We start from the raw sequence: 19,699 nt of genomic DNA on the forward strand, positions 1-19,699 counted from the left end.
AGACAATGATCAGCAGTGATGGGGGGGATGTGAAGCGCCAGAGGACGGTGGAGAGGAAGGGCGTCGCTCCGCCACCCCTGTTCGACAGGAAGACAGGAGGGAGAGGCGGAGGAAGTGGAAAAACTTAATTAATGAAATAATATCGCAGTCAGCCTCAATCAGACGGCACACAAGGAGGCAGGCGGCGGGGGGGGAGGAGTGTGGATGCGGCCCGTGGAGAAGACCGCAGAGTGGATGGGAGTTTTTCTCTGCGTCTGTGTTGTTATTACCAAGGTCAGCGGCGGGCCGAGACTCCTCGCCGTCTCCATTATTGCTGCCCGAGTTATGAAAAAGCGAAACAATTCGTTCAGGGACGCTCGTGCACATTCCCACACTGACTGACACCTGCTGCAGAGGACTATGCAAAGTTACGCCATTTGCATTAAGACGCACTTCATACCTCAACGCGCCCACCCACACTATTCCACCAACACCCCTCCACCCCTCCCCTCTCGCCGCGTTTCACAGCTCTGCTTGCATATTCCACACACGCTTGAGTGACAGTCGGCCCTCGGCAGCAAAAAAAAAAAACACCCCGCTCCTCCGTGAGTGACGTGAATTTGTGTACATGCTGATGTTTTAATTTCCACCGCGTCCTTCTGTCTAGTTTGGGACACGGCTCACATTTTCACTCCGCTCGGAAGTCACGAGAAGTGCCGTTTTATTGCCTCGTGTCTCATAATTCAGGCTGGAATGGGATTTCGCTCGGGGACATGTATACGTTCTACATCGTGCTGCAATTTGCTGGAAATATGGAGGAAACCGACGCACCTTTGACGGATGCATTATTGACCTGGAAAAGTGGGCAGCTATCCCAGAAACTGAGGAGACCAAAGTGTTAAAAGACAAAACAAATGATCAAGCCGCAAATAAAACACTAAATCAAACACATAAAGGTCTTTAACTGGGTCTAGTCTTGAAGCCTTGTCCTCAGTAGTCACTTGTCGTGTGTGAATTAAATTTATTTGAATGCTTTTACAACACACACTAATTACTAGTCCTGAGGCACCAAGTTAATTAAACCTACGTTTAGTTTAAATTTAGAGACCGTATACCCAAATAAATAATCACAATACTTGCGTCTTTGCTTCTTCGTCCTTGTATTTGAAACTTTTTTGTTTTTTTTTTAATACTAAAACACTTTCTTCGTAGTTTTTTTAGTCGTCAAAATGGTTTTTCAGCCAGGAGCAGAACCCCGCATTCTTTCTGCCAGACTGCAATTACGTCCTCCACCAAATCAGAGGGTAGGTCAGCAGTAACTTGTGCGGAGACTGAAGGGCGAATCCCAAGGCGAGGAGGCTCTGCAGAGCACTCCCCGCTGCCGGAAAAGCCAAAAGCTTTTGATCAGACGGTGATAAAAACGAAGCGACGGGGATGGCAACGTTTTCATCGGCTGCTCTTTTCCTCGTCTGAGCGACGAAGAGTCTGCAGAGAGATTTACATGAAATGAAGTAAACAGTAGCGTGAAACAATAAAAGTGAGGCTGACGCGCCACCCGCTGCGTCTCCAGCTGAAATCCTACTCCTCCTTGTGTCAAATCTACTTTTAGATTTGTGCATATTACTAAAAAAATATGTTTTATTAAGACGACAGAGTTTACAGAAAGCCAGGGGCCCAGAGCTAGCTTCTTACCCAAGTCCCTAGGAAGATAAATGTCCCGGATTGAGGTGGAGCTCTGCGCACACTCCTTTTGTGCATAAATACTATATGTGAGGCCGGGCTACAACAACAGTCCATGCTAGCTACCCCACCGCACATCTTTCCTGATGACAGCATGATTAGAGAGAGCAGAAATGGCAACGCGGTGCAAGCAAAAAAGCCGATTAAACACCGAACGGAATAAACAAACCAGGCAAACAAGAAGCAAGGGAGGAACAAAGCTCCCCGGCGTTGCGCTGTCTCACGTTCGGCACACAGCGGCGCCCCCGCCATGCGCCTCTGGTGGCGCGTCAGCCACGTCACGAGTGTGTCAGGTTAGCGAAACGCAGCGAGCACAAATGTAAATGAAATGTGAAAAACACAAAGTGGGTGTTTTGTTTCGCCCCGGGCAGACTGGTGCACGCTGAAGCCGGAGTGTGTGTGTGTGTGTGTCACTATGCATGTGTGTGTGTGTGTTGCTGCACGCAAAGTGTTGCCATCTGTGCAAATCAACCTAAAACCAATGTGTTGCATCACATCAGCGGTGCCATTAAAAATCCTTCTTTTAGTTCAACTTGTTTGGTCTTTGGACCACAATCGAAACTAAGTTTGTCACTTGGGTGAACTGGGAAATGTGTGTGTGTGTGTGTGTGTGTGTGTGTGTGTGTGTAGAATGAGGTCTCGGGGGTGGGATTTATCGAAACCTTCTTGTTTATATTTGTAGTCCTCACTCTCTACTGGCTCTATGAGCTCTATGTGTCGCATCTACATGCTGAAAAGCATATAACCTGATCCCGTCTCCCTGGAGGCTGAGCTTCAAACTCCTCCGCCCTCCTTTTCACACTCACCCCCAAAAAATCCCGAATCTCGCCAATCGAAATTTCCTGTAACTAAAAACGTCTTCATAAATCTGGCGTGGCGCTTTTATAACCTGGCTATGACGCATTAACGAAGCTATCAAAAGCCATTACTTCACTGCGGTGGCGAAGGCATTAAGTTGTGTACTGGAACAGAACGGGCATTATTTTAGCTCACACACACACACACACAAAAAAAGCCCAGTATTATTTTCACTCACATTCCACCTCCAAATCCACTACACACCATTACTTCCAATATAGCATGAGGTTTTCCAAACTTGTCTTTCTGCGAAGGTTGCAAGTTTTCTGTTTTCTATTGTTGCAGACAAAGGCCCAGTGTTGACTGTGTTGTGGTAGCGCCTGATCCACAAACGGGACCAGCTACAAACAAGAATAACAAAGACGTCTGCGCGTTCGGCGCCTCCGCCGCGCGTCGGGGGCTCTGGCATGCGAGCGCGGTTTGGAGGCAGGACGCGTACGTGTATGTAACATGAGGCGCCGCAAGAACGGGCGGAGATTTGTGCTGATAAAGAAACGCGGGCATCGGAGCTGGGGTTCTGCGTTCCCCCCTCTGATATCAAGGCGGGAAGCCGAGTGGATAGAGAAAAATCTAATATTTACAGACACCTTGGTTACTATGGTGACTAATAACTACTCTTTCCATTAGAGAACATTTCATCTGACCTATGCAATGCTGGATAAGGGTAAGATAAATCAAATGACTCCACTGGTGCATGAGCAAATTAAAGCCATCTTTTTAATTTCCAGCAGCAACCAAATTCACTAAAAGAGAAAAAAAATAAATGGGATGGGAATTCTCCTTAATTTGTGCTCTGTGATAATGTGATTTGAATTGCAGATACGTTGGACTTCCATCAAGTACGTTTACTAATTCAATCTGCATCATTTAAAGCTGCAGCACATGAATATTAGGAGAGAACAAGAGGCGATGGGAGCTGGACCTACCGACCGACTGTGGGGTCACGGTCAAAAGCTGAACTCATATGATGTGTCACATGCTGACCAAAGGCGCGCACACACACACACACACACACACAAGTGCACGACATAAGCCCTTGGTTTCACATGTGCCCCCGCAGAGGACACACCGCTAGTTCAAAAACACAAGCTCACACACGTACACACACGCACACACTCGTACAAGCCACCAGAGGAAAACGATTTCAGTGTCTTTGCTTGCGTGCGGCTTGATCTCTCCTCTGTGCTCGATGACATTTTAATTCTCAGCAGTTATTCTCTTTCCATCCATCCTGTTCTATTACAATCACGCCACCCCCCTCTCTCTCTCGCTCTCCCTCTCTCTCGTTCCCCCCCTCCCTCCCTCAGAGTTTCCGTCTTTCAATGTCCCGTGCGCTTGGAGGGTGGGCGACTCAGAATCACATCGCATTAACCTCCAGCACCAAAACACACGCAACAAACTGGGCCACGGCGCAGCGGCCTCCATCCCCCAACGCCTCCGCCGCACTACCGTCCGCGGGGAGCTCCAAAAAAAAGCGGCAGAGGATCTCACCTGATCTGACAAACACACACACACACACACACACACACACACACAAGGCACTGACAGGGAAAGTCTGATTGCTCGTGACAGATCCGCTGCCATTTCATGGCTTAGTTCAGAGGGAAAAACCTCGTCGGAGGCTGTCACAGTATAGTCTGCCTCTGACAAAATCCATATCATAATTTATTAGACAGCACTGCTCTTGCCGTACTGGTAATCCAGTTGGGTATTGTCGTGCCAGATGTGTGTGTGTGTGTGACCTGCTTCATGCGCGCAAAGGTCAGGAATGTTTTCCGACGCCGCCGTATGACAGATCCTTCATTGCATAATCTGATTGTGAGGCATTGTGAGTTAATGATGGATGACACTTTGCAACATATCCACAGCAGTATGTCCGCGTCTTGAACATCAATAAACAGCCTATGCACGGCCTCTTAAAGGGGTCTCGTTATCGTCCTCAGAGAACAGGGGGGGCCGGTTTCGTCCCGTCCGTTCTCACGTTAATTAAACGTCCAGAGACAAATCGTGGCCGAGCAAACGTAATAAGTCTGACTGCCCGGTTTGAGAAGTAATCAACGCCAGATAAATGCGAGCGCCAGAGCGTAGACATGCATAATGGACCAAAAGAAAGACAGGCAGGGACAAAGCATGGGAGAAAAGAAAGTTACAAAAAAAAAAAAAAAAAAAAACAGGGAGCAGGGGCCATTAAGAAGAGGCCTAGTGACTGGGTGGATGAGTCTTGTGTAACGTCAGTAAAGTGCTAGCCATGTAGGACAGTCACGACCAATGTTCCTTACAACTAGGTCAACGTTCCCGTCCTGGGGCAGCGAGGGCATTCTGTGTGCTCTTCTCTCTCTCTCTCTCTCTCTCTCTCTTTCTCTGTGTATCTATCTGTTAACTTCCACAAACCTGCCAGAATCTGCCGTCCCCGCAATCCCTGTCAAGCGCACCTCTGAGTGGACCTGCATGCATATTGAATGAATACTTCAATGACTGCTTATCAATACTTAATGAATACTTATCAGCGAATCCCTGAGTGACTTCTACAGCAGTGATTTTTTATTTTTTTTTTAAAGCCTCTTAAAAGGCATGCGAAGCCTTTTTAGACGGGGCCGGGTACGTAACGCACTCCCATATCGCTGCCGGGGCGGCAGAGAGGAGACTGAGCGGGCCGCCGAGTTCACGGTCGCGCTTCAGTGTCTGAATGCGATCATTTCCAGTCCCCCGCTACGGTGGCGGTGGGAAGCAACACTTGGAGCTATCTTTGGGAACGTAGCTGTCTGCAGAGCCCAGTGCATGCACATATATCTATGCTACATGTCTATGCGTCCTCGTCTGCTGGTGTCTGTCCATAATCGTGCACATGCGGGTAGCAGTTCTTCATTATATCAGCCAGTAGATTGGGGGCCCGGAGAAATGGGTCAGTGCCAGCCTTCGTCGTTCCTTCTCACTGTCTCTCCTGCTCTTTGCTCATGTTTTTTTTTTTTTTTTACTCTTATTCCCAAGTCGCTCCAAGAATAAAAACGAAACACCTCCGGTTGTCCACTCCTCCTGCGGGTGCCTGGATCTGGGTTAAACGAGCGAAGTCCATCACTCGCTCCTCATTTCCTCACCTTCTTATCTCCTCTTTGAGTTGAGCAAAGAAACTCCAAGAAGTCTCCATTTGCGTATTCTAGCAGTTCTGGCCGAGCATGAAGACACGCAGCACGGCGTAACGGTGGAGGAAACAAGACGTCCAATTTGTGGAGTGGACAAATCGGGCTTACAGGTGTGGCGAGACGAACTTGTCTCCTGACATTCAGACTGCAGAGGCCGTGAGCACGAGCAGATTGAACACTGCAGGTAGCAACTGCTGAAGAATCATATCACCAACAATAATTGTGAAATGTCTGTTTGCCAGGTTGTGGAGCAGGCCCTCGCCAGCTGTATATTTGCTTTATGTGTCTCAGGCCATGTTTCATCAGCGTGGTCACACACACACACACACCTGTTGCAGAACTAGTCAGAGGGGATGAGACGCAACACAGGTAACAGGATACCACAGCCATGACTAATAGGACCGGAGCAATGTCTCCCTCTCCCTCTCCCAGATTAATACCTCCATCATTCATCCTGTTGTCTTTTTTGGGTCACTAAGTCGCCCTCGAAACCTTTCCCTTCACTCTCCTCCCTCAGAACGCCGTGTACTCCCACACACTAGCACGGAGGATTGCACATTTACACACCTGTATAAGCACACAATCACCACATAAAAGCCCCCGGTCTCACATTAGCCTGATTTAGTGGCTCAATTTAAGCATGAATTCTGTGCAGCGAAGAGGAAAACAAGAGACAACTACACCTAACTCGCAGTCTCCTGTCACTTTGTCATACTTTCATCACAGGGGAATAGGGAAAAAAACCCAAAACAACAGCCGTCTGTTGAGGCAATCACTTTCTTCACCGGCAGCTCTCGCTTCTCCTCCTCTCCAACATTTCCCTCTCCTTTCAATTATTGCCTTCATGTTAGCAGCGATCCCGCTGTCCCCCTCCACGCAGGGGCTTCCTCTCAGGCAGAACCTAGCTGTGACATTGTTTGTCATTGCAGGATTACAGCGTTGGCGCCTCGCCACGAACAAGCCGGAGACGCGGAGGAGGAGGAGGAGGAGGAGGCGACCCTCGCCGCACGACTTCTGCTCTGCCACGGGGCGCGAACCCCTCCGACTACAAAAACAACTCTTGAAACGCAGCGTGCGTCTGAAGCCAAAACTTCCCTCTGGGACGCGGAGCAGTCGGATTTCCTCGTCGTCAGTGACTTTGAGTCAACTTTGTGGCTGGTGATGATGACTTTGAGGCGGTAGATGCTGTTGAAAAATTGCCATGATAGTGTTGAGGGAGCGCAGAGAACACAGTTTCACCCTCGCGGTTATTACGACTACTTCTGCGCTCAGCTTTTTGGCCTATCATAACATTTTCCACCTTTTCTTTTAAAGCCTAAATCAAAACAGCTTTCAGTTTCCCCCTTGAAACATTTGAAGCATTTTAAATAACATCAATCACGTAAGAAACACAAAGAAAACCTCAAACAAATAGCATCATGTTTGAGCCTCGCAGGCCAAGTCATTTGGAGATTGTTTGAAACCTCTCTCAAGGACAGACAGCGCAATAACACGGGGCCTATTTTTGCATTTGGGTTTGAAATGTAGGTTACGCGAATTTTTGGTCGAAATCGAATTTGGGATGAGAGGAAGGGACGATTGGAAGCTGCTCGAGTGAAGGACAAACGTCTGGTGAAACAGGGAGGCTCGGAAAGATGCGGAGAAAAAAGAGGGAAGTGGGTCAACGGTCTGAAGGGAGGAATGCGACAGCGATCTGTGACATGAAGCAGGAGAGAAAGAAAGTGAGAGCGAGTGGGAAGATGGCGGCGGAGAGCGAGGGAGAGGAGGGGTTTCTAAATTAAGAAGAAGGGAAGCAGAAGGGTGTGAAGGAGGAGGAGGAGGAGGAGGAGTGCGGGTGAAAATGTGAGAGAAAGACAGGAAAAAGGCAGAATCCATGGGAGGCAGGGGCTGTTGGAGGAAAGGGCCTCATAAATGTCACTCCTTTCTGGGTGTTATTAATGGCAAATGTCAAAGACTCAGAACTTACAGGAGGTTAGGGCTCCTGAATACGCGCAAACACATGTATGAACGCTCTCAAACTCTCAAGAGTTTTATCCCCCCCCCCACCACCACCTCCCCCCTCCCCCCTTAGACAATGACTTTTGAAAGGAGGCAGTGACGGAGTGGGCCTGCAGAGGAGCTGTACATCTTAAAGACTGTAATTACACATAACTGTCAGTCTAATTAAGGCTTTTAATGAACTCCGTGAGAGCCGAGAAAGGACAAAAGCCGCCAGCCACTGGAACACGAGCGTGTTTGTTTGTGCGTGTCTGTGATGAATGATGCGCTCAAGGAAGAACGTGCACACAAACACCAACACAATCAAACATTTTAATGAGCTGGAGTGCAGCGCTGAGGTCCACCATCAAACAAACATGCATACCTTTAACTTCCCCTCTCTCTCTCACACACACACACACACACACACACACACACATATAACTGATTATTGCTGTCGCTTTCTATGGTGATAAAGTGTCCAAGTCCAGCCCGCTGCAGAGGTGTGGACTGGACCTATAGGAAAGACCTTTAAAACAATTGGATTTGCCATTAAGGAAAACTTTATTTAAGATTTGGCCAAAACGCTCCACGAGAGGGGGTTTAATCTGCATCATTAAGATCGGCTGCTAAAACTCTTGGCTGCACTCTAGCGCTGGCTGCCCCTGGTATAGGAAAATAGATCGCAGCCAAGGACTGGAAAAATGTTAGGTCTTGATCTAGCGGCAGATACAGAGCATTAACCGAAATCAAACGAGATTACACTCTGGGTGGGCAAGCTCAATTATGTGTAATGACGGCATAGGGTACACCGTGGTGTGTTTTTATTTTTTTTTTTAAAGGATCTGTTCAGATTAAATATGAAAATTGAAAAATAAATAACAATTTTCTACAATCTCACGCGTAGTTGGTTCAAGCACCACCGCCAGTCGAGAACAAAGTAAGTGCACGGGATTTTAAACTGGATTTAGAAAATTCAAAAGGAATGTAGGAATGCTTTATACTTGTTTATGACTACTATTAACAGAGTGTGACGTGCAAATGTGGTCATTTTATGCTTTTGCAGCCACTGCAATATATATATATATATATATATATATATATATATATCTGCTGTAGCAGTTTAACTGCAATGGTGGTTAATGCATTTTTTAGTAGCTCTGGAGGTTTTGCAGGAATTTCCAGTTCGCCGTTTGGGAGCTAAACAAGCCGAATGCCGCATTTAATTTCGGCAGAAACTTATAAACCACCGCATTATTGGGGCACTTCATGCCTTTATTAGACAGTAACAGTAGACAGATGACATGAAACGAGATTAGAGAGAGATGCAAGGACGACGACCGGTCCTCTGCGGACCAGTAAACAGGGCTGTGTGGTTGGTGATTTGCGCGTTAACCCTCTAATCACCGGGGCAACCTCAGCATCAGATACGTCTTGAGGGTCTTTTACTGCAATTCGATAAAAACAAGGTGTAGTTTCAGGAGCTTCCTTAACACTGAATAATGTCAAAATTAACTTAATTTTTATCGCCATTTGCGTTTGCCTTTACTTTCCGTTTCAGGGCCCGCTGGCACCATCCATATTAGGGCTTCGACTCGTAGGTAAAGAAGCACTGGGGACAAAGAAAACAAGCCTCTTTTCTTACCCGCTCCAGTTTCCGCCCCTCGTTGCATGCCATTCCCTCGACCGGCGGCTATGTCATACACTGCAGACACTGTGTACACGTGTGCGCGCGCGGAGACACAGGAGCACTTTAAACCTGGCTCGGTTTTAGTGTTTAAACGCACCGGCCAAGACCGGGCTATAACACAATCCAAACGAGCACGGAGGTCCTTCTAATGGATCAACACGGAGTCAGCACAATGAGCCGTTCTGTGCGAGTGTGTGTATGCTAGCCTTAAATGTCCTTGAACCATGACGGTAACACCAGAATACTGAATGTGTGTATCTATCTATCTGTGTGAGTGTGTGTGTGTGTGCATGTGTGCGTGTGTGCTCTTTGTAATGTAAGCAGCGGCGCGTACAAGCGTGTACGTTAGAATTCGAAAATGTTTTACTAATCTTTGCCAGTACAGTTCCCTTCCTTTCTCACCAACCCCCCACCTCGCCATTATTCTTGTTTCCAAAAGAGGAAATCAAGAGAAACGCACACACGCACACACACACACATGCACGCACACACGTACACGAACAGTACACAAAACATGGGAGCCAGCCAGGCGAAATAATACATCTTGACATCTGTGCCTGCATACTGCTCAAGGGAGAGATTGGAGAGAGAAAGTGGAAAGAAGAGGGGTGAGATATGAAGGGGAAAATGATGGACAGCAGAAAGCATAGGGCAATTATATACTGTTTGTGTGTGCGCACGTCTCACCGCGTGTGAGCGTATGCACCAGTGTGTGTGTGTGTGCAGCTCTGAGAGAAAGACTGATGACAGTTGTGTTTGTTTAGCTCCTCTGTGACTAAAGCATCCTGCTAAAACTGTGTGCTTAGCTGCATGGGAGCCTGTCTGCCGTTTACTGGCTGCGCACGTGTGTGCATGCATGTGCTCGCCTCTGCAGTGTGTTTAATGACATGCCTTGTGATAGGCGCATGGGTGTGTGTGTGTGTGTGTGTGTGTTGCAGCCAGTCTGCATCCCCTCCCAAAATGTGCGCTTCAGTATCTAATCTCTTGGTATCGTTTGCTTAAGCAAACTCATCCGCGGATGTTTGGCATGTGCAGGACTGGAAAAACCTGTGTGCGTGTGTGTGTGTTGTGTGTGTTCATTAGTACGTATTCTCTCGCTGCCGTTCCGAGGTTTGTTTGCCTCCCGTCTGTTCGATGGGGAGTTTATTCTGTCTGACAGCTGAAAGATATCTGTCTGTCTCATTCCGCCACCTCAGTTTTCAAGTTCAACAAGCTCTATGAGCCTGATAGGATCATTGTCACGCTTCGACAGCAAAGTACACAACACCTAGTCTGTCGAGGTGGATACAAACAAACTTGCGTAGCAACTATAACTGTAAAAAGGGCAAAAAGTGAAGCTCCGGAACAAACAGTCCGACATGTCGCAACTATTTTAACTGTACGTGCTTGTTTAGAAAGAGGATTATAGACGTCTGAGTCAACTTGACAATAAGCAACGCACGTGACTGACCCTTCAACTAAATGGTGGCAGGATTTACATAAGTATAAGGTTAAAAAACATTTAATCCCTAAAACGATGTCTCACTAATTATAGTGATTCTATTTCGCTGGTTAAGACTCACTATCTTGCTCAACTACACCAGAGGAGGATGTCTAGCTGCTAAATCCTGTTGAGAAGCCTCTTTTCAGTTGTTGGGTGCGTCTTTTAACCATTTCCTCCTGGCAAAACCTCAAAAACGTTTTTCTATTTCAACTTTTGACTTTACAAGTTGGTGTTCTGGTACACCTGATAGCAAAAAAGGGAGCGCGTGTGTCTCTGCGCCGCTCACTGTTTCGTGCTGTCTTCAAGTTGCAGCAGAGAGCTAAGAAGACGGGAGAGACAGGGAGAGACTGAGAGCATCTAAAAGAGTAATAAGTGCAGAAAAAGATCTGGGCCCGGAGTGACAGACATGCAGAATGACAGAAGCAGGGGATAAAAGCAAGGGGAGGCAGAGGGAGAGAGAAAAGAGAGTTTCCCACCTGAGTGAAACTTTTAACAGGGTCAAGTGCGAGGTTCTGGTGTAGAAACAGCTAAGGCTAATTCATATTTTAAGTGTGCCATTCACACGCTGCGCTGACAGACACACACACACCGAGCTCCCGTAGGATCACCAGCCCACTACTCCTACCTCCAAGGACTGCTAGCGGCTCTTTTAAAGGCCCGGTTTTATAAAAAAAGATGCCACGGCGAGCCAAAACGCGGCAGATGGGAGATATTTTCCACTCGCAAACTGACTGACTGAGAAAAACCTCACATAGCAAGAAGTGATTAGGTGTTGCAAGGATTGGTGTAAGAGTGGTGCACTAGCTACACTCAGGAAAAAAGAGTGCACTTCAATGTCAGCGTCTTCAATGAGGGGTACTTTGTTAAAAATACCTGCTCCACAGGGGTACTCAACAAAAAAAAGGTACCACAAATCCCAGCAAATAGACAGAATCATGTTAGCACATCACGTAACACACGAACCCTAAATAAACTATGACTAATTGTTCGCTCTGTGTCACATTTGCGGGCTGAGCGACCTTTTTCTTCCCTGCCGCCGCCGCCGCCGCCAAAAACTTCTTCGATTACTTTTATCGGTAATCCGTTTAGAACGGCGCGCTCCAAGTGCTGTAAATCTGTCCCGCTCCTCTAATCTTCAATTCATCACACATTTCCTAATCACGCTCCAAAAATAACAAACCTGGAATTACTTAGTCTCTTCTTTCTGTACGCCGAGAGCCGAGCCAAATGCAAGCCGTCGGAGGTTTATGGCGTGCGCATGAATCACTAAAGACTAACAAACTACCCTTGTTTGCCTTGTTATACTGTAAAATAGAAGAAGAAAATATCTTAATTAAAGCTTCAAATCATTTCAGGAGGACCTGCAATAATGGAATAGTGCTTTCTTGGCGAGGTCAGGCTTGTAAAAACAGTTGTTAAATCTTCAAAGGGACAAACCTGGATAAATAAAGGTTAAACCAATAAAACGGGCCTCGTCTTTCCTCCCAGGGCCGGCTTCCAGAGGCAGCGACAAGCGGGGCCGTTGCTACAGATGAGGTAAGATGCTCTGCGCCACAACAGGGCCCCCTTTCTGCCGCAGCGCCACCAAGAGAGCAACCGAAAAACGAGCCGGGAGGTGCCAATGAATTAGTTCACTGTTTTGCCTCATTACGCTGAGCTGACTGCCTCACTTTTTTCTCTGTCTTTATTTACACCCTTTTCTTCATGTCCGACTTCTCTGGCACCGCACGCACGCAGCCAACAAAGACCCCGCTCATAATGAGGGCATGGCCGTGTCTGAGTGTGTGTTGTTCTTTGTGCAGTCAGTGTGTATGTGTGTGTGTGTGGAGGGAGGAGGATTATGGCAGTTCCAAAGCTGTGAATAGAGGCCAGGCTGGGCCTTGGCCCTGGCTGAATTAATTACTCTAATTAGCTTCTTAATTGCATATATTAAACCAGTGGTTAGCGGGGCTGGAGCCGTGGTTGGGGCCTGGATCTAAAGCTGGAGTCGAGGGCGGGTACTGGCGGACAAAAGGGTGTTACACACAAACACACACGTACACACGCACAGAGAGGGACGTAGAAAACTAGTTCCACCTTCCCCCACCCACTTGAAATAGTCTGAAGTGGGGAAACGAGACCAAGCGCTCCCCTCCACGATGAGGGTATTCAATTATCCAACCTCCCACCCCTCATCAATATATAATCAGCCCATACTGCAGCAGCAGATGTGTGGTGCTAATATGGACGATAAGCCCCCCCAGAGGGAACAGAGAGGATTAATATTAGAACTACAGGGACTACTTGAAGTCGTCTCAATCTGAAACCCTCCACTGGATCGCTTACTCCCCGCGACATCCGAGACGCCAAACCCTGCAGCCTCGCCCCGTCTGGCCCCCGCAAACGCACCGCGCGCTCCTGCGTGAACCACGACGGCATCAGAACCATTAGCTCCGACGCCAGCTCCGCTTCCCTGCCTCTTTTGGCTCGAACATTTTGTGAGTTCTCAGTGATTATCAAACCCCTTTGGCTCTCCCGGAGCGGACGACACGCATCAAATTAAGCTTCTCTTCTGGCTCCGGCTGACCCTTGAGTTAAAATGTAAGGCCGGGCTAAAGGAGAGAGGGAGGGAGATCTATTAACCAATAAAGCATAAGGGTGTGAGAGTGGCGAGGGGAGGAATTTGGGCTCCGAGAGAAAGAGGAGGGGGTAAAAAACCAGCAGAAAACGCCTTGTTGTATTTGTGAAACGCACCCAAAGTATCTCACAACAATGCCGATTAGTCGAGAACAAGTAAACAGCCAGTCCGCTAATGAATCTCCCTTCAATAAACAAGGGCAATGCACGTGCACGCACGTACACAACATGCACACACACACATGAGTGATAATGATGTTCTTTGTGGAGTTTTTGGGGGTAATTAGGGCTGCTTAAATGGTGGTTAAAAAGGATTTGAAGCCGATTGTTTGTCCTTGTGTCTTTGAGCCGCGGGCCCTCTTGCTCCGCCGAGTGTCAACACTGTCTTCTTCCACCGTCTCCGCGCTGCACACACACAAATCCTTTTTTCATCATCCCGTCCACAGCAGACCATTCCTCTTCTTCCCTCAATCCCCCCTTCTCTCTCTCTCTCTCTCTCTCTCCTTCTGTGTGCTTAAATTATTCTAGCTTTTCTGTTTTCCCTGTAATTTACCGTCTCTCTATCCCTCTCTCTTTCACTCTTCATCCTCTGGCTCCTCCTCTTCCTCTCCATGTACACAGCTGCTGTCTCCAATCATGCTCCAAGAACGCCATAATCTCCCTCACACATGTCCAAGATCAGGCCTGTATCTTATAAACAAACCACCCTTAAAAACACCAGCAGCAGCGCGTCTGTGTGCTTTTGTTCCTTTTTTATATATAAAAAAAAAGAGTAACTCAACCATTAGAGACACGTGCAGAAAGAAAAAAAAGAAAAACTGTCTTTCTTAGAGTTAGACGAGAAGATCAATCCCCAACTCATGTCAAGTGCATTCAATACAGAAGTAAAGTCAGGACACGGTTAGCTTAGCTTAGCATAAAGACCTGCTACTGCTGCATTCAAGACCAAAACAAAAACTTTAGTCTAGTTTCAACTGCCACAGATGTTAGTCAGGAATCCACTGTGTACCTTGCACTTAAATAGCAAATTACAGTTAATCTATTTCCGTTCAAATATGAGTTACTGCACGTGAGCAAATTTAGAGTTGTCTGCAGGCTCCTTTTATCTGTTTGGACAGGTGACCTATGGGAGGGGAACACTGTCTTACACTAAATGTAGCCAAGCAGCAAGCATCTTTTCAATTTATTCTTGCAATATATAAAACAACTACAAGTTCCCCTGTCCTCAATTTTTTTGCAGAGGAAAGTTGATCTAGGATCTCTCTCTTGGGAAGATCTTCTGCGCCAATCAAATCATTCTGGAGAGCTTTATGTAGAAGGCCTTTATGAATACAGACCGTACACAGACCCCAGCGCCGTAGCCTGACGTGCACCTCCCCAGAAATGTAACTACGTCCCTTGCCGGCTGGTTCTCCATCTCCACAATTTTCAGATTGATTGTTTTGCGTCAATAAAGATGGAAGACATGGAGGAATGGTTAACTGAGGAGGTTCGGAGATACAAACATTTGTAGGACTCGTGTACACCGAAATTTCGGCGAAAGTTTCAGTCGCTGTTGTTGAAAGTCAAGCAGGAAGTAGACACAAAAATTGACCGGACTGGCTAAAAAGACACAGCGGCAGCTAGCATTTGGGTTGTGTCGTTACAGAATGAGAGACACTGGCGAGCGCACAAGTATAACTGGCTCGCACCGGCGTAGGTTACGGCATCTAGTCCCTCAGGACCCTAAAAGAGCCTTAAGCAGTCATAAACGTCATCTTGGAGTTGAATTTGTTTACAAATTCTATCCAGTTAGGTGCAGAGGTATCTAGTTTCTCTGTGTCAGCTGAAACATGATGAAATCTAAATGGAGTGATACCATATTCCTGCAAGAATTACCCGTGACTACACCAAGCTAATATATTTCTCTGCATACACACAGCTTACACGTTTCCAGTCTTTATGCTAAGCCGGGCTAAGCGTGCTCTCACTCAGGTCAATTTTAATCTCGCTCTTACAAAGAGAAAACCCATATTCCCCAAATGGTCATAAAACGGGGAGGACAGATGGCTTATCATCAACAAAAGTTTCGACACACAGTGAGTGTGTAAACAAGCGCACACATGTCTGCGTGTAGGGATACTACCCATGTGTCATTATGTTGATCACGGGTCATGTTTGCGTGAACCCGGCCACTAAATCAAGGCTATATTAGCAGGGTAATGCGTTCTGCTGATGGCAGAGGTCAGCCCGAGAGGTGCGCTTGTTTCAAACACCCCCCCCCCCCCCCCACACACACACACACATGCATGATTGCGGGGAAACACATCCTTCTGTGAAAGGTTCCTCAGCAGAAGGCAGCAGCACAATGACGCCTTTGTTTGTCAAGCTGCGACGGGGGACGAGAAAAGTTGTGTGTGAGCATGTGTGTGAGACAGTGTAGGAAGGTTAAATGAATCATAAGATGTTAACCAGGCCCAATCCAATTAGGGAGGGATTCTTCTTGTCTGACCTTTAACAGGAGGAGACGCATTCACACTCGTTCACGCAATCAACCCCCCACCCCTACCGCCACAACCACACGCACAGCCCTCTGCACAAACAGGCAGACAAACATGAAACTCACGCAATCGCCACACAAACACCCACAGAATGCACCCGTCGCCCCCACGCGAACACGCACGCATAAGCTCCGAACCGACATCACACACATACCACAACACGCGCAGCCAATCTCGCAGACAGTAGCGCGGCTCTGATTGCTGACCTAAATCGGCCAGGCGATCTGTCACTTTCTCTTACTCACACTCAGCACACATCTTTTCTTCATCTTTTTTTTTCCTCCCCTTTCTCTTCTCTCCTCTTTCTTCTTCTTTTTTTTTCCCCCTTGCCCAAATATCCCTCGCTCTCTTCCGATGTCACTTCGCATCAGCTCATTCCAGTCCCTCTCCTCTATTATTTTCACCAGAAATGCCTTTGCCTTGTTTGGCCTTGTTTGTACCACCAGTAGAGGTGGCACATAGCCCGTGGTGCACGTTCACAGCGGCTCTGTCGTCATCTGCATACTGTATTTAAGAAGCAATAGCTTTGCATATAAGGAAGACACGTACAGAGACGCTCAAGGGAGTATCAGGCGTATTCATTTAAAACACTATTATTTCAAAATTGAGTCATCTATTCTCCCCTCCACTTGCTTTTATCCACCGAGAGATGCAGATAAACTTTATCTCTGGAGGGGAAATTAGTTGGATCCGTTTGCACCGAACCCCCCGCTGGCCTATTCTATTCAATTTTCCACTTTTGCACTTTATTTGAGGCTATTTTCACACATGAGAGTTTAACCGAGGCTGTTCGCCCCAAAGAATTCGATGTGTTTGGTGGAGTGTGAAAAATGTGTTGCGGGCTAGAAAAAGCAGTCCTAGGTCCACCTCAGGAAAAAAAATGAGAAGAAGAAAAGTTGTCGGGGGCTGGCTTGGGGCGAACTCTAGGCATGTCCCTCGAGGGACGCCGACAGATGTGGAAGCATAAACACACTTGAAGCAGAAAAATTTATAACAATTTTTTTCTTTTTCTCGGGGTGGTCAAGATGGAAATGCTTGTGTCGGCATGTGTCTGTTTTTAATTTATGAGGAAGCATTTCTAGGAGTTTCACCTAATGATGTTCTTTTGCATCTACCATTAAAGTTAGTTCAAGTGTCTCTCAACAAATACCTGCTTAAACACCTGGACCTTATTTCTGGCATAAAATACGATCATTTACTCACCCATATAACTTTGGTGTCATTTGTAGTCGTTCAGGAGATATTTAGATCCGCGTATATCCATATAGTGGGAGTGAATGGGGCACCGAAAAGCAGCCTCTAAATAACACATTATCTGCTGCGAAACTCGTTAATTTCACCAATATTTTGTTATGATATGCTAGTGCTATTCCGTGTTGAGTCCAGAGTTACCTGTTATCTATTCGCGTACGTGCAGCGGTTTGTTGTTCTTTGGCCAGCTGTTCCGCTTTCTGCCTCCGCATTCTCCTTTCAACGAGCTCCTCATCCGTATAATCTGGCTCAAAACGGTAAGGACGTCCATCATAAACAAAGTCGTCGTCCACAACCTCCGAATCGGAAAAATATTCAGCCATGTTGCAAAAAAACAGCAGTAGCAAATTACAGGTAAACAAGCGCTCAGAGATGACATCATCCAGGTCAGAGGTTAGTAGGTCAATCTACAGACCCTAGATGATGATAACAGGTAACTTCAGGCTCAATGGAGAATAGCACTAACGTATCATAACAAAATATTGGTGAAATGAACGAGTTTCGCGGCAGAAAATGCGTTATTTAGAGGCTGCATTTCGGTGCCCCATTCACTCCCACTATATGGACATACAGTATCGTCCAAACGACTCCAAATGACACCAAAGTTATATGGGTGAGTAAACAATCGTATTTTATGTGAGAAATAAGGTCCAGGTTGTAAAAAAAACATTAATTCCCCTTTAAGTCAGTTAAACTAATAGAAATGTACATTTTAAACGCACCATGATGATAACTATGATCAAAAAGGCGAGAGAACAGTTCAAATTTAAAACTTGAGTGACATTTATTAATAAATGCCAGATGTATCACTATCGTCTCGACAGGTATATAGGTTTGTATATATAAATGGGACATACAGTGCTATCCAAGCATTTCCATTTCAGAGGGATTTCTGTGTAAAAACATCCCCTGCTCTGGCTCAAAGCCCCTCGCTGAGGTCATCTTGTCTCTCCCCTCGTCATCCCCCTCCTCTTCCTACTCCTTCTTCTTCCTGCGGCTCTTCGTCCTCTCTCTCTCTCTCTCTCTCTCTCTCCCACCGTGTCTTTGGTTGCTTTAGAGCCCGGCAGGAGGCTCAAATCAGAGGGCTTAAACTTGATCAAATATTCAGCAGATATAGATTTCACCGGGTCCCTGGATTCCTCACCTCTTCCACACAGCTGCCTTCCTGCCCCTTCTCAGATTCTTTCACGTTCGAGCCGCTCGCCGCCGTCACAAACAAAGTTGCGCGGCCCACGCACGTATGCACACGGCGAATCATGAAGTAACGCAGAGTGGCAGAGAGGTGCAGCTCATTTAGGCTGCAGTGCAGTGCTTCTCTGCGCTTCCTCTCCTCCATTGTCTCCTCCCTCCATTTCCCTGCCGTTCCTCATCCTCCTCTCTCTTCATCCGTTTCTCACTCCTCCCTTCAGTCTGGCCTCCCTCCGTCCCTCCCTCCCTCCCTCTTTCCCATCTGGATTCTGTGTCATTTATTTCAGCTTAACCCTGATAAATAAACCAGTGAGTACCTCTACATTATTGAACACTTGGACGTTGCAGTCTGCTACGCCTGCCCCCGCGCTGTCCGACAATTAGACCACACACACACACACAAACCCCCCCTAGCCCCACCCTGTCCCAAACTGCACACAGAAACACCAATCAGAAGTTTCCATTTAAGGCTAAAACGGTCGCACACATATCCGCAAACAAGCAAGTACACACAAACCTAGACCGAAGAGGGAAATAAAGACAGATGGATAGACAAGAGAGATAAACAGGCGAGACGGAGAACGAGAATAAAATTCCGAAAGAGAAGTCAGAGAGAGGGAAAATAAATCTGCGCGCAAATGACTACTGTACAAATACACACATGCACCGGCACACCATTAACCTTGCCACAAAAATCACAAGCACGTTTGCGAGTGTGCGCAAACACACATTTTTTTTTTCTTTTTCTAGGTTCGCAGGCTCCAGTCAGTGCTTCTATTATTCATATTAGCAGGGTGTGGTTGTTTATCTCTGCCATTGTGCGGCTGCAGGCGACAGGCTCCGTCTAAAACCTCCGGGGGCCCTGCTCCGTAAACACGCCGCTGGGAGTCATTCACTCACTCAAACACACACACGGGCCTTCATGTCTATCCTTCAGCATCCATACGTACACCTGCTAGCCGCATAGTCACACACAAAACACATTCTCATACCTGTATCTGCCCCAAATGTGCACAAACACACACACAGCCATCTGTCTCAGTATGCAACAACAACAACAACAACAACACTGCAGTCCCGCAGCGACTGACCCAATCCTCACGACACATCTGACCAAACTTTGTACGCGCACATATGTTTCGGCTTCTTTTCGTGTGAGCTATTTTCGAGAGCCGCAACCCTGCCTGTACCCCAACGTGTGTGTGTGAGTGCATATATTTATGAGAATGCCCTTGTT

General features: G+C 47.0%; 1 protein-coding gene across 1 annotated transcript in view; it reads right to left on the reverse strand.

The window, feature by feature from the left end:
* The window catches only part of efnb3b (ephrin-B3b), a 76,951-nt gene that overhangs the window by 12,670 nt on the left and 44,582 nt on the right, over positions 1 to 19,699 (reverse strand). The gene's annotated exons all lie outside the window — the stretch shown is intronic.

This window comes from Chelon labrosus, assembly GCF_963514085.1.
Source record: "Chelon labrosus genome assembly, chromosome: 1".
Lineage (NCBI taxonomy): Eukaryota > Metazoa > Chordata > Actinopteri > Mugiliformes > Mugilidae > Chelon > Chelon labrosus.